Source organism: Mytilus galloprovincialis, chromosome 14 (genome assembly GCF_965363235.1).
Source record: "Mytilus galloprovincialis chromosome 14, xbMytGall1.hap1.1, whole genome shotgun sequence".
Classification (NCBI taxonomy): domain Eukaryota; kingdom Metazoa; phylum Mollusca; class Bivalvia; order Mytilida; family Mytilidae; genus Mytilus; species Mytilus galloprovincialis.
Genome location: NC_134851.1, coordinates 13,756,546 through 13,770,698, shown reverse-complemented (window position 1 = coordinate 13,770,698; position 14,153 = coordinate 13,756,546). Strand labels below are relative to the sequence as shown.

Sequence of the window (14,153 nt, the reverse complement as noted above, 5' to 3'; positions counted from 1 at the left end):
ACAGTTTTACTTGTTTCAAAAGTTGCATACAGATTGTAATACATCAAATCAAATGAAAAAAAATATTAGTTTGAATAGATAACACAAGCTGATATTAAATAAAGGCATATACCGCTGTTCGACATTTATAACTTAACATTAACATACTGGTAATACAAATATATACAAAAGTTTGCAAAAGTATAAATTATTCTAAATAATAGGGATGTTCTGGTACCTAACAGAAAACCCAGGCCGTTTTTGGCACAACTTTTTTGAACTTTTGGTCCTCGATGCTGTGCAACTTCGTACTTGTTTCGGCTTTCAATCTTTTGTATCTGGGCGTCACTAGTAAGTCTTGTATGGACAAAATGCACTTCTGGCGTATTAAAATTTTAAACTTGTTGTCTTTTGTTAGCTATTATTCGAGTGTTTCTTTGTCAATTGTGTTCTCCTATTTATTTATATTGTAGTCCTGTAATGTTGTGTTGTCATTTTAATGTTATATTTCACATGGCCATAAAAGAGGGGGGTTTGGCATGCCACAAAACCAAGTTTACTATAAGACGTGTCACGGTACTTATCTATCCCAAATTCATGTATTCGGTTTTGATGTCATATTTGTTATTCTCATAGGATTTTGTCTAATCCTTAGTCCGTTTCTGTGTGTGTTACAATTTAATGTTGCGTCGTTGTTCTCATCTTATATTTAATGCGTTTCCCTCAGTTTTAGTTTGTTACCCCGATTTTGTTTTTTGTCCATGTATTTATGAGTTTTGAACTGCGGTATATATACTACTGTTGCCTTTAAATACAAAAAGACATATACAACATACTGTAAAATATAATATATTTCTTGATTTTAACAGTTTCTCTCTCTCTCGATTTTTTCACTTTTACTTTTTATCAAAACATCCATATTCGTGGTGTTTTTGTTGAGTGAATTCCTTCATCAAAGTTTGGTAAGGGTTGAGATATTCGTCATCACGTGACATATTTTTTTCAATTACATCACCATGACCACTTTTGCTACTTGTCTCACTGTTTGAATCCGAACCAAAAGCATTCATGGTATTCGCAATCCCTATTGAAGATTTCTTAGCAACTTCTCCACTTTTTGTACTTGTTTCGCTATCATTGTCAGAATTAAAGGCGGTAACAGTGTTCACAATTACTTGCGGCGAAATCATAGACATTCCTGGTTCAACGTTTAGGTCTTCACGAAGTGTAAGCTCGTCTATTTCATCATAAATGTGCATGTGATTATTATCTGTTACTTGATTGTTGGGTGTTTTGTGACATTGCTTATAAATATGAACAAACAAAACCGTAAGAGTGCAAATCAGAAGAAATCCTCCACCAGTAGTCAAGGCAAGAAAAAATACGCCATGCTGATTGGTTGAATAACCTGTTTAATGCAACAATATATAGATAAAGCAAATGATTGTAAAAATGTAAGCATGATTATTTAGATAGTGTACAAATCAAAAAGATATATAGTGACGATGTTTCAGCATAATGAATGAAAATAATTACTGTTACAATATACTATAACGCTGATGAATTGCCTCTTTGTGCAATGAAGAAACATTTTTTTTAATTGAAAAAGTTGATCTAAAATGCATTTTTGATGACCTATCATGTAAAGGAATACCAAATCTAAAACATATTTCTTGACAATTCGTTAGCTCAATAACAATAATAAGCGAAGGTTAACACTGAAGAGACATGTATTGTCGAACTGCACATCGGGTGCAGAAAAATTGGTACCGTTAATGTTATTATAGCAGACTTTTCTCTTTGTCTGTAGACTGTTCACCTCCGGTTTTCGCAACTTTAATTTTTATTTTTAACGTCTAATTTTATTTCCTGTATCCATCATGGGCGATGAAAACAGTCCGTGACCTTGCAACGAAACAAATTTTTTTTTGATTGACAAAACATAGATATCTAACAGTAGAAGTATGGTATTAGACCGCATTGAGACTGTAACAACGAAATGGACCAAACAATATTTGAAGAAGGTCAAAAGAATATCAGAGAACTGGACATGGCTTGAATTTAAATATGATAAAGTGTGTATACGTTAATGGAAACACGTATACTATATCAAGACTTATATGGGACAGGTGTCTATTTAGTATGACACGTTTTTATGAATATAATATTTCATTGCTTGTGTAAAGATTGTTGCCAATCTTTAATTAAAAAACAATATCTTTGGTTTAGGATATTAAATAATGACTAAACAACTTTTAAAAGTATCAGAGATTATTATTATCAATAATAATAAATACAGGTAAATGAAATACAATATGTTAAAACGTTATATGTGTTTTATGTGTATGCGTTATTACCTCTTGGATTCTTTTAAGCTTGGTTCAAATTCGTTTCGTTATAAGAAAAGTCCGGTTTTTATAGTTCTTAGCACGCATTATCCTTGCGTGTAAGAATATAGTCCGTTGCCGGTCAAGGTTTATCATGTAAATAACTGTCAGTGCGTAAATAAATATGAATTATAAAGAAAGCAAGCACGATGTCATAAGTCTCGACACCGATTCAACAATATAAAGCATGTAAATACAAGTAACTAAAGAAATGTAGGATTCATAACAAGCTAGAAAACAAAGATGTTATTCGAACGCCACATGTTGGCGGAATTTCGTAACGTTAAATCGGCAACTGTCAAATTTGCCGGGAACGACGTTACGTTTACAAAAAGGTACTGCCGCGATACTTAACGTTCACAACAGCTTGTATATGCATGCCCGGGGAACATCACAGACTAAAGGCAGGAAAATCGGCATGGTTATTAAGGCAAGATTCGATCGCACTCCAGGTTAAAACCATTAACTTCAGTGTTGATATGAATGTGATACTGAAGTTAAACCACTTAGATCCCTGGCTATTTAGACCAATTGATCACCTAAGCCTTTTAGCTTCGTTTAATGATTAAGCGTTTATCAATCAATATTCTGATTTTTTTAATTGATGAATAATATATTTCTCATGTTTCACTTTAGGCCTTCGCAGCAACATTTACGTAGACCTTGCAAATAGAATATGCATGTCCGAGTTAATACGATATTTAAGAATGTGTATTTCCTATCAAAACTTTCTTGATAAAGGATCGAGCCGTACAAGGAAGATGTTAAGCCAAGAGTTAAAAGGAATGAAAATGAAGGTATTGATTTTTTTCGAATGTTTTACATACCCAAAGAGTTACGGAAAATCTTTATCACCGATGAAGACCGATATGTTGTCGTGAACACAATGTAGTTACTTTTTCCTTGAATGTGACTTACCGAATTATACTTCATCGGATGTAAAATCACATGAGCAACACGACAGAAGAAACCAATCGATTGGATATGCCTACCCTTCAAGAATACCTGGGATAAGCCCCGTTTTTAATATAAAGTTCGCAATTTCTGTATTTAATTTTCCATGTAGTGATTTGTAGATTGTTATTTGTATTCCGATTGTTTTTGTGTCATGATATTGTCAGTAATCGTCTAACTATGAGTTTGACTATTATTTTGGTGTCATTCATCTGCCTTTTTCAAATCCATGCATTGGAACCTACAGAAACAATTATGATCCTACTAAAGAATATATTTCTAATAAGATATTTATGTGCATCCACTTAAACTTACCAACTGTCTGTACTTCGAAAATGTCTGTAACATTACTAGATCCATAGAGATTTCTTGAAAACATCCGAAACTCATAACCATAATTTGGAACTAAACCATCAACTTGATATACGTTGTTTATCGTGTCGTTGAAGGGTCCGATTAAGGACCATATATTTGTGTTTTTCAATCTGTATTGAATGAAAAACGATTGTTGAAAACCGCCATTGTACCCAGAAGTCCAACTGGCAATAAAACCAGTTGCAAGCCCTGTAATTGTAATGTTCTCCGGAATTGATGGTCGATCTGGGAATATATAACAGCCATTTTGAAATTAAAGCATATTTTAAATTCGGATCATGTAATAATTTGTGTATTAAATAATCTGCATACTGTTTTTTTTTTTTTGTGCGATCAATTAGTGTTGATGTTTAAAATATTGCGATTTCACGGTTGATTGGTTTTGTTTTCAACGTAGCCTCTAAGGTCAGATTAATCTATGTAGGATGGATATGTTTAACTTTTAAATATTCATACCCTCAAAGTCTATAGTCAGACTACCAATGGTATCCGTAAAACTGACTGTATCGGGCTGACCAATTAACCTTAAAAATTAGCCTCAGTAGACATATACACTGTAGAACCCTTCAAATCGCCAACTAGGGTTGATATTATTGTACTTGAGAAACAAAGCAGTCAAAAAATCTTTACAATGACTGGGGAACCATGTTAGATTTATTGAATCTAACGGAATGCATATCTCACAATTATTCCATACCCAATGTATATTTGACCAGCTTTTAGTGTCTGAGAAAGAGGTTTCTTCGCAATTAACTGTTCACATATATGTCTCGCCTGAACCCAGTTTTGAAACTATAATACGAATGATGAAATCAAAATAGTACTACTTTAAAAAATGGGCGAAAGATACCAGAGGGACATTGAAACTCATAATATATAGTACTTTCAAAATTTTGAATTTCAAAAAATCAATAATGAAGGGACACATGCTAACTAAATATTATTGACCATTAGTGTTTCATCTCAAACTTATTGCAAACGTTTTAAATTGAATAGACCATGACTAAGGGTGTTAGCCCAAATAATTTCTATGGATAAAAGTTGTGCTAGTGCCAATTCAATTATGTGCCAAATATCATTGCCTTAAGGGTATTGGTTCTCGAAGCGAAACCTACACTGAAATCTCATCAACTGAACATAAAAATACGGCAAAGACCAAAATCTCAGGAACACGTCATCAGTAAACAAAACATGAAATAAAAAAGTCTTAATTTGTTGCTTCTACAATGTGTACAAACATTTTAGGCCATAGACGTAATCGTCTTTGCCGCTTCCCGAACAAGCGTCCAATTTTTCATATTCGACAACAATCTGTGAACTAGTTTTACCAATAAAACAATGTTTAAAGATCTGCATTAGTAAATGCAGTTATAAGAATTGATTACTTATAGAATAATTTTATTTAAAGGATCTAATCGTTTACTCGGATTATATCTAAATGGCCTTAAAAATTAGGATGAGCTATTATGATTAAAATAAGTTTTCGACATATAAAGCCATAGTGTTTGTTACAGTCTGGTGTGTCCCTTATTTCTGTTTTCCGATTTCTGTAGTTAAGTTTAAACTTATTTTATTGTCTAAATAAACAATAGAACTGAATATAAAAGTTAGAACAAGTGAAAACAATCCTCTATAAAATTACATTACTGCAAGATGACAGCAATTATAATATTTTAAGTACAATATGGAAACAATACAATATATAATAAGTACATCATGTTTAAACAATATCAGTTGTATACGAGTACATTTGAATATTAAGCAATACTAAATATTTTTTTTGTATGGCGTGTTTAACTGTGTATATTTCTGAAATGGATTTTGTTTTGTTTAACACTAATTGGATTTGTTCAAAATAGAATGTGTTTTATGAAAATAGCAACTAAGTATTTTTATAAGAATCGGGCCGTTGCATGGTTTTCTCTTTGTATTGGGTTTTTACAGTCTATTATACGTTATTGGTTTTGATCGTTTCTTAAGGCCGTATGGTGAGATTTAACTGTTTACATTTTGTTCTTTAGTAGATGAAAAGTCCTTATTCCACATCTCATTATTATTTCACATGGATTGTTGATGATATTTTTTTTTCAAAAACAAACACAAATGAATCATGTTGTTAGGAAATATCATACCTGCAGACTGGAACTGCACTTTAAAATAGCTAGAACCTTCTCCGTTTGTGACTAAGAATGTATAGTTTTGAAAGTCAGAATACTCAACATACTGGAAAGTAGATGAAACTACAAACCCGGATAAATTCAATTTAACACCATGCCAAACATCCGAAATTTGTATGTTACTTTCTATTGATACAGGTTTTGTCTTCCCATCTTCTGCTGTAATCTTGACATCAGATATTTTCGGAAAACTACGGATTTTTACATTTAACTTAACTTGCTCGCCAGGTATGCCGTACTGATTTCTGCGATTTCCTGCAACAAACCTTGGGATATCTGCCAAAAAAGTGTTTACTTCTGATAGTGTTTGTTAAACTTGATTCATTAGAATTAAACAATACATTTGTGAAATAAATATAACTTATATGTATAAAGATTTTCTTCTGTATAATGTCTGTATGAAAGCCGAACGGTCACTTGATGGTTAAAACCTTTATTTCTCTTTAGATGGTAACGAAATTTGAATAACTCTTATGAGTTAAAAACTAAAAGTAATATGAAACGAGTGACTGGTGAAAAATTAATGTTTATCCTATTCTTAAACCAATGCGTGAATATATCATAAACTTAGTCTTCTTCTCACGAGTTTATCATTTTTTAGACATCCATATCGTATAATCGTTTGTTTAGATGTGAAAATATATCAGCTAATAAGAAGCAGATGGGCGGATCTAAAGATACAATATTACGTCACTTTTTCGACGGACTTAAACATTATACCGATGAGGTTATGCAGGATACTATTCACAAACCGTCACAAAAAGATGAATGGCCTTCATTTATCATGTTTAAGTTCTTAGGAAAAAGATTGAAACAATAAAAGGTTAAAATTCCCGAATTGCCTTCAACCTAGCCTTGAACTACGCAAAACCTCCAAATCGTATCGTAAGTCACAAAACACACGGAATACCAAAAATTAAAAAAGAAATCAAATAGTTACTAAACCGCATAATTATGTTATACTACAACAACAACGGTAAACAACAAGTCAACAAGCAACTAACGACAACTACTGAATAACAGTCTACTGTTTTGAAACAAGAACAAAAAGTATAAGTCGAGGATGGGCATGTTTGTGTGCGCTTATCCTCCTACGTATAACAGAAACAGGTGTATACAATTAAACTGGAAAATCATGTAGAAAGGGTTTACCTCATCAGATCGGTACTAACCCCTCGATAAAAATACAGATAGAGACAATGGATGCAAACCTTACACTACTCGGAGTTAATGATTGGTAGATCAAATCATAAAACAATCTCAAAGACTGCAATGACAATAATTACCTACTTGAGTATTAGTCTAGACACTTTCAATATATTACCCATGAAAAAGTGTATGGATGTTATGTTTTATTTAGTTAAAAATACCTGGGATTCTTATATCTATAGATGAATTCCTATATTTTACACCATTCCGCCCAAAAATTCCGTTTGATACGGTACAAATGTATGATCCGCTATTCTGATAATTTGTACTCAGTAAAATCAAAGTTCCATTTAGTAGTCCAAATGGCCTGCGGATTAGATGTCCTGTATCAGAAAAGTGTTGCCATGGTAAATAGTCATATTTGGACGGAATGCCTCTAGCAACGCATAAAATTTTGATTTTATCAACATCTGTTTGTTTTTCAATATTCACGTCTGGTGTGTCTAAAATGTACAATCGTATATATTAAAAGAGATCTCGATTTTCATGACATAATACGATTTTTACATTCAATAGTCACAATTGGGTTGAAGAGAATGAATCTGCTGGTGCCTTTGTGGTTTCCGCGGTGTTTTTGGTGTTCGTGTTCTGTGCAGTGATTTGTAAATCGCAGTTGTTTTGTTGTAGGTTTTTCACTGGTGGAGATAGTTGAACATGTTTTCGACGACCTGCATGTTTGTTTTTTTTTTATTTTGTGTGTGTCTACTTAGTACATTTGCTTTTATTTTCACTACTCGAATTATTTAGAAACACCACTTCATGATAGTGGTATATCTTGTCACTTGCAAACGATAAAGTATATTTCACTTGCTATGTATATGGTTAACAAAACAACGAAATAATTACACGTGATTGATACAATTAATGAAAACGAATCGTTCGTACTAAACTATATAATAAGCTCAGTATCTTTTAGCAGTAGCCACAAAACCAGGTTCAACCCACATTTTTTCTTCAAGTGTCATTTACCAAGTCAAAAAATGTCTATTGTTATCTTATAGTTCGTTTCGGTGTGTATCATTTTAGTGTTTCTGGTGTGTCGTTATTCTCCTCTTATATTGGATGTGTTTACTAAAATTCTATAGTAATATTTCATTTTGGAATACAAACTGCATGATTCAAAACGGAGAGAGGCCAGGTTCTAAGTCAAATAAATAGTATATTGCTCAGTAAACGTTTCCATTTATTCGAATATGTTGACCACAAAGGAACTATGTTAGGCGAGTTGACTTGACTTCTTTCGATTTCGATCGCTTAACTTAATCATAATGTAAACAGTATTTGTTTCGAACACATATGATCCCTTACCGAAAAAATTAGCCTACTACAAATAGTTCTGCTGCGAACTTGCTGCAGACTTGCAGCGAACACAGAGTCTGTATTTGCGGCATGTTTGCTGCAAATACGCTGCAGGTCTGCTGCAAAAATGTATATGTAAATGAGTGTTTGCGGCAGACCTGCTGTAAACATTTTTATGCAAATTAATCCTTCTCCTGTGTGTTTGCAGCATACCTGCTACGCGTTTGCTGCAGACCTGAGGCAAACATTTATATTCAAATTAATCTTTCTGCTGCGTGTTTGCTGCAAACTTGGAGGAACTACATAATGATTATACAATCAACCAATGTCATGTCGTGTACACATCACATTATCTATATTACACAGTAAATTCTGAAAAAGTTTAGTTACATACATACATGTACATACAATAATTCGAATGCTTTGTCATTTGCAAAATTATCATAGCAAAGGTTTATTCCTTTAAAAATAGTTTTAAAGATTTCTTGTTTATTTGAAATTTATTTTGTGCATTTATACTGCTTTTTAATTAATATTTTCACAGAATTCAACTTGAATTATAACAACGCAATATCTAATAAATTATAATCTCCAAACATTCTTGAGTGTACTTCTTGCAGGTATTTATTGAGGGGACAAAATATGTTTACACGTCTATGAAGAATTAATACTTACAAACAATGTCTTTGTAAGCTTTACTTTTAATTTCCAACCTAAAATGCTCCCTAAATACTAGTATTTTGTATGATAACATGACTCAAACACCTTTAACATTTTCAAATTTCAAATCCTTATCTTTCAGGAAGTTACTAATAGGCATGCTCAGTCATTTTATGTAATTCTTGCAATGCTCTTGCAAACATATAGAATTTTCAAAAATTCCTGCAATCTAGATGCGAACATCCCTTCAACTCTAGTGTTTCATACAATCTTATATATATATACTAGTATTTGCAAATATACAAGTTTCTGCAAACTTGCCGCAAGCTTGCAGCAAAAAACTGCAATGTTTGCAGGAGGTTCGCAGCAAGCTGCTAACTTCTGCAAACATTGTTCAAAGCGTTCCTGTAAGCTTTTTGTTTGCAGCAGACCTGCAGCAAGTCTGCTTCAGTTTTGTAAGGGATGGTCAATACAATTTTAAAATGCGAAATTGTTTATTTATTGGTTTAGTTATATTGTACTTGTTGTAACATTCAATATTTTGTATTTCATACACTAGTCCTGACCTATAAATGCTGTAGTTATTAATTTCTGTGTCATTTGGTCTCTTGTGAAGAGTTGTTTTATCATACCACATCGTTTATATCTAGAATCATGCAATTACAGGGTCATTTAAGATTATTTTTAGCATTAAAATACAATTATTAAGCACGTGGGAAGTCGCATAAGGCAAATAAACACATCTTTTATAATCAGCTACCATTATAACTGAACAGTAAGACAAATACAAGTATGGATAAGATGGAAAGTATATATCCATGGGTTTAATTTTTTTTTTAATGATTTCATTTTCAATACTCTCCTGTTAATTGTTCTTGCCTTTACGTACATTGTACAACGATATCTACGTATTGTTCGTCTATTCCTATCTCGTTTGCTGCCTGACATTTGTAGGCTCCTGCATCCCGTCTGGTAATTATAGGGAGTACTAAATCCTTGCTACTGGATACAGTTTTGTCATTTTCATCTACCCATGTTATATTGAAAGGATCGGGGTTACTGTTTACATGACAGGACACTTTTAAAGCCTCACTCTCATTTATGAAAATTTTAGCTTTTCCTTCGATTTTTACTGTAGGCGAGTCTGAAAATATAAAGTACAAATATTAAACATAAACATACATACATAACTACTAGTACATAAATTCGATATAAGATATGTTGTATGCTTATACAAGTATGTTTTACTTTCAAGTATGTCACTTAACATACAAGATGAAATCACTGTTGTAATCATCCTTGCTTAACTATTATTTTTCATGGTAGGAATAAAATAAGTGTAAAATACATCAATTATGTGTACTCATTTGTTAAAAATCATAGTAAAGAATTATTAATCTAGGTCGTATTGACTAAAGTATGATATTGACATGAATTTAGTATATATATTACAGTTTCCCTTTTTAAATTTTTGAATGTCTCTCTTATTTGCAGAATTAACTACCCGGTACTCTTGGCTTAGTGACATTTCTTGTTAGACACTAAAATGTTATAAGATACCAAGGGGTTATTACACAACATCGAAGTCGATGAAAGAAAAGATGGTTACATCAATATTAAAAAAAAGTGTAAAGTTTAATAACACTAAATAGTAAGTACAAGAATCCGACAAAAGCAGAGGAGGAACTAGGCAGTTTGGAAATGGTATTTGATTTAAATCAACTAATAGCGATAATCACGTTGTTAGTCAAAAGGTCTCATACCTCAAATTCTCTGTTTGAAGAATAAATACGAGTGTTCTGAAAGAGTAGGCAGTTTTTTACACTAGTATTCGTATACCTGTCACGTTGTCCATTAAACATATTCAATGTGATTGCTGTCTTTGATCAAACAAAAAATTGGTATCATGGTGGAATTGTGTGTTTAACAAAAATAATAGAATTGATCTTTTTGGTATTTGTACACTTATTATGTTCATGTGAAGGTGATATCAAATGTAGAACATTTAAAAGTTTTGACTTACTGAGAAATTCAATACATTTTTCTAGGAATTGTGTCAAATGTTTAAATTACGTACATTTTATAAACAGCACAGCTGTATCATTCAGTTGTTCTTCTAACTCTAGACTCTTTGTAGAGCATTCAATAACTCCTGAGTTATCTTTCCTAGTTGGGACAAAACTGTATGATACATTGTTACCAACTTCTTGACTAATGATGGTTGTATTACGTTTCAGGTACACAGTGACTGGCGGAATGCCATTCTGAACTACGCATCGTAAATGTATTTGTTGTCCTTCTTGTCCATCAATAAATATATTCTGGCGTTTATCAAGAATCTGTAGATTTTTTGGAGGTCCTGTGCAAACAAACTCATTGTAAAGATGAAAAGTAAATGAATACATTCAATATGTTTAATTTGCAATGTTAAAAAAGATAGAAAATGTAAGGGTTATATACCAGACACAGGTTGTTTCCTTTTTCTTTTTCCTTTTTCGATATTCAAATTTTTAAAAATATTACAAGTGAGTCCAAACTGAATTTTTTTTTCACTCAAAATTTTTTTCACATTTTTTTCCCCTCCAAATTTTTTCTAAAAAAAAATTTTCACAAAATTTTTTTTCTCAAAATTTTTTTTTTCCTTATTTTTTTTCCGTTTCCTTATTCGTTTTCTTTTTCCTTATTAAATTTTCATTTCCTTATTCAGTTTCTTTTTCCTTATTCGGTTTCTATTTCCTTATTCGATTTTCATTTCCTTATTCGATTTTCATTTCCTTATTCGGTTTCTTTTTCCTTAGTTGGTGTCTTTGTCCTTATTCGATTTTCATTTCCTTTTTCGATTTTCATTTCCTTTTGTGGTTTCTATTTACTTATTCGATTTTCAAAAGGAAATGAAAATCGAATAAGGAAATAGAAACAGAATAAGGAAAAAGAAACCGAATAATGAAAAAGTAGCTAAATAAGGAAATGAAAATCGAATAAGGAAAAAGAAAAAGAAACCGAATAAGGAAATGAAAATCAAATTAGGAAATAGAAATAGAATAAGGAAAAAAAGAAACCGAATAAAGAAATGAAAATCGAATAATGAAATAGAAAACGAATAAGGAAACGATAAAAAAAATGAGGAAAAAAAATTTGAGGAAAAAAATTTTGAGGAAAAAAAAATTGAGGAAAAAAAATTTGAGGAGAAAAAAATTGAGGAAAAAAAATTATTTGAAAAAAAATTTGAGTATAAATTTAGATAAAATATGTGTGAAACAAAAATCAGTTTGGACTCTGATTTGAATATTGAAAAAGGAAAAAGGAAACAACTTGTGTCTGGTGGATTACCAACCTGTTTAAAATTGCATAATATAGGCCCATTATACTGAATCAGATGTACCAATTATAAAGTCTAAATATAATTAACAAACAAAAGTGTATCTGTAACTTAAAATAACTTATATACTTACTTCTCAAAATAAGTCTAAAGTTTTCTTCGATTTGAAAACCTGCAGAGCATCTATATATCCCCTCAGCAGAATGTGTTAAATTAGAAATCTCTAAATTGAATTCTCCTACTTCTTGATTGCCAGTAATTTTCACATGAGTTAGTTTTTGGCTAATATGAGATCCATCAGAATATATCTGCAAGCCTGGAGGACCATACCATGAAATAGGTGGTGATGAAGAACGCCCAGAACACATCAACGTAATGGATTGTCCTTTTCCGGCGTAAAGTATGCTTATTCCAAAGCTAAAACCTAATAAGGTATCAACGTTTAATATTTTGCTTTTTGTACCCAATCGCAGAAAAATGACTATCTACATGAACTAAGTTTTAACAATAACAAATACCATGAATACAAATAGTATAATATTAACAGCTAAATTCTTATATCATTCATTTCTGTAATACATATATGTCTGTCTTTTAAAAAAATCACGATCGAATGCTTAGACAAAACCTCCAATGCTGTTTTAGAATATGATTTATATATGTGTGGTGAAAGAGGTTTTGCAAATAATAGATATCAAAATAACAAAAGTTGAAAATAACAATACTTCATCAATTAAGTTATAACAAAAAATCAGCAAAAAGAGATGAGTTTAATTGTATATCTAAAACGTAAAATAGCTTACCATTGACAGCTAACAAAAATACTAAATACACAGTTATCTGCACCATCTTTGTAGTTTTTGTAGACTATCAACGCAAGTCAATTCGGTAGACGAATTAAAGAATGGAAATTACCATTGATGCAGAGGCAAGTAAAATACATTCCCGTGATCATATAAAACTATTACATTAATATATTTTCATTGAAATTTCAAAACAATCGCAAGAATGATTCATTTTTTAAACATAATAAGTGGAAAATGTCGTATATCAGAACTTATTTTTCCTGCTTTTGCTATTTTTGTAGTTTTCCTAAATTTTTAGTTTATGAACTTGACATATATTAAATTCATATTGATTCGATTATTAATAGAATTCGATTTCCTGTTGACATTGATATGTTTCCGTATCATAGATATTTAAACCTGAATTAAAAAAAAAAAGCGTTGTCAAATTTGGACTTTGTCAATCATCTTCAAGAAATAACTTAGTACTATAACTAAGCCTTGCTGTTTGTTACTATGAGCTATGCTTCATAGACAGACCAAAACAGCACACACTTATGATTACGTTATTCGTGGATTTGATTTATAAAATTTATTATACTATCAATATATTATTGAGAACCACCGCAAATAAGTTTATTTATTGGGTAGATATGATCATAACCGCTAAGAGTTTCATTTCAAATGTAGGCTCCTGGAAACTAAATTTAGAAAGTTCCATCATCCAAAGTAAAGAAGATTGGTACTTTTGTTGCAGTAGCCGATTGCATTTTTGAACCTAACAGTAAAATCAGTAAATCATCAAATTACACATCTTTATTCTTAAGATTCATTAGTTCTTCCGAATTTGTAAAAATTTGGGGTTCGGTTGTACTCAACCTACATTTTATTGTTCTCGTAAGATTTTGGTACAGAACTGAAGTTAAATAACTCAACTGAAACCTGCAATAGAAATATGTCTGCCATCAAGTGTTACACACTCATTAACAATTAACCACATCATGATATC

The 14,153-nt window shown here is 31.5% G+C and overlaps 2 long non-coding RNA genes across 2 annotated transcripts; both read right to left on the bottom strand.

Moving 5' to 3' along the window:
• Positions 1–793: 793 nt before the first annotated feature.
• LOC143059250 (uncharacterized) lies at positions 794–7,498 on the bottom strand. The gene is made up of 4 exons (XR_012973451.1): positions 7,243–7,498; positions 5,828–6,148; positions 3,636–3,920; positions 794–1,387 (listed from the first exon to the last, which is right to left on the bottom strand). It is a non-coding gene; the product is annotated as an uncharacterized LOC143059250 (long non-coding RNA).
• Positions 7,499–9,941: 2,443 nt separating this feature from the next.
• Positions 9,942–12,776, bottom strand: LOC143058340 (uncharacterized). The gene is made up of 3 exons (XR_012973014.1): positions 12,493–12,776; positions 11,118–11,399; positions 9,942–10,184 (listed from the first exon to the last, which is right to left on the bottom strand). It is a non-coding gene; the product is annotated as an uncharacterized LOC143058340 (long non-coding RNA).
• Between the last annotated feature and the right edge of the window lie 1,377 nt (positions 12,777–14,153).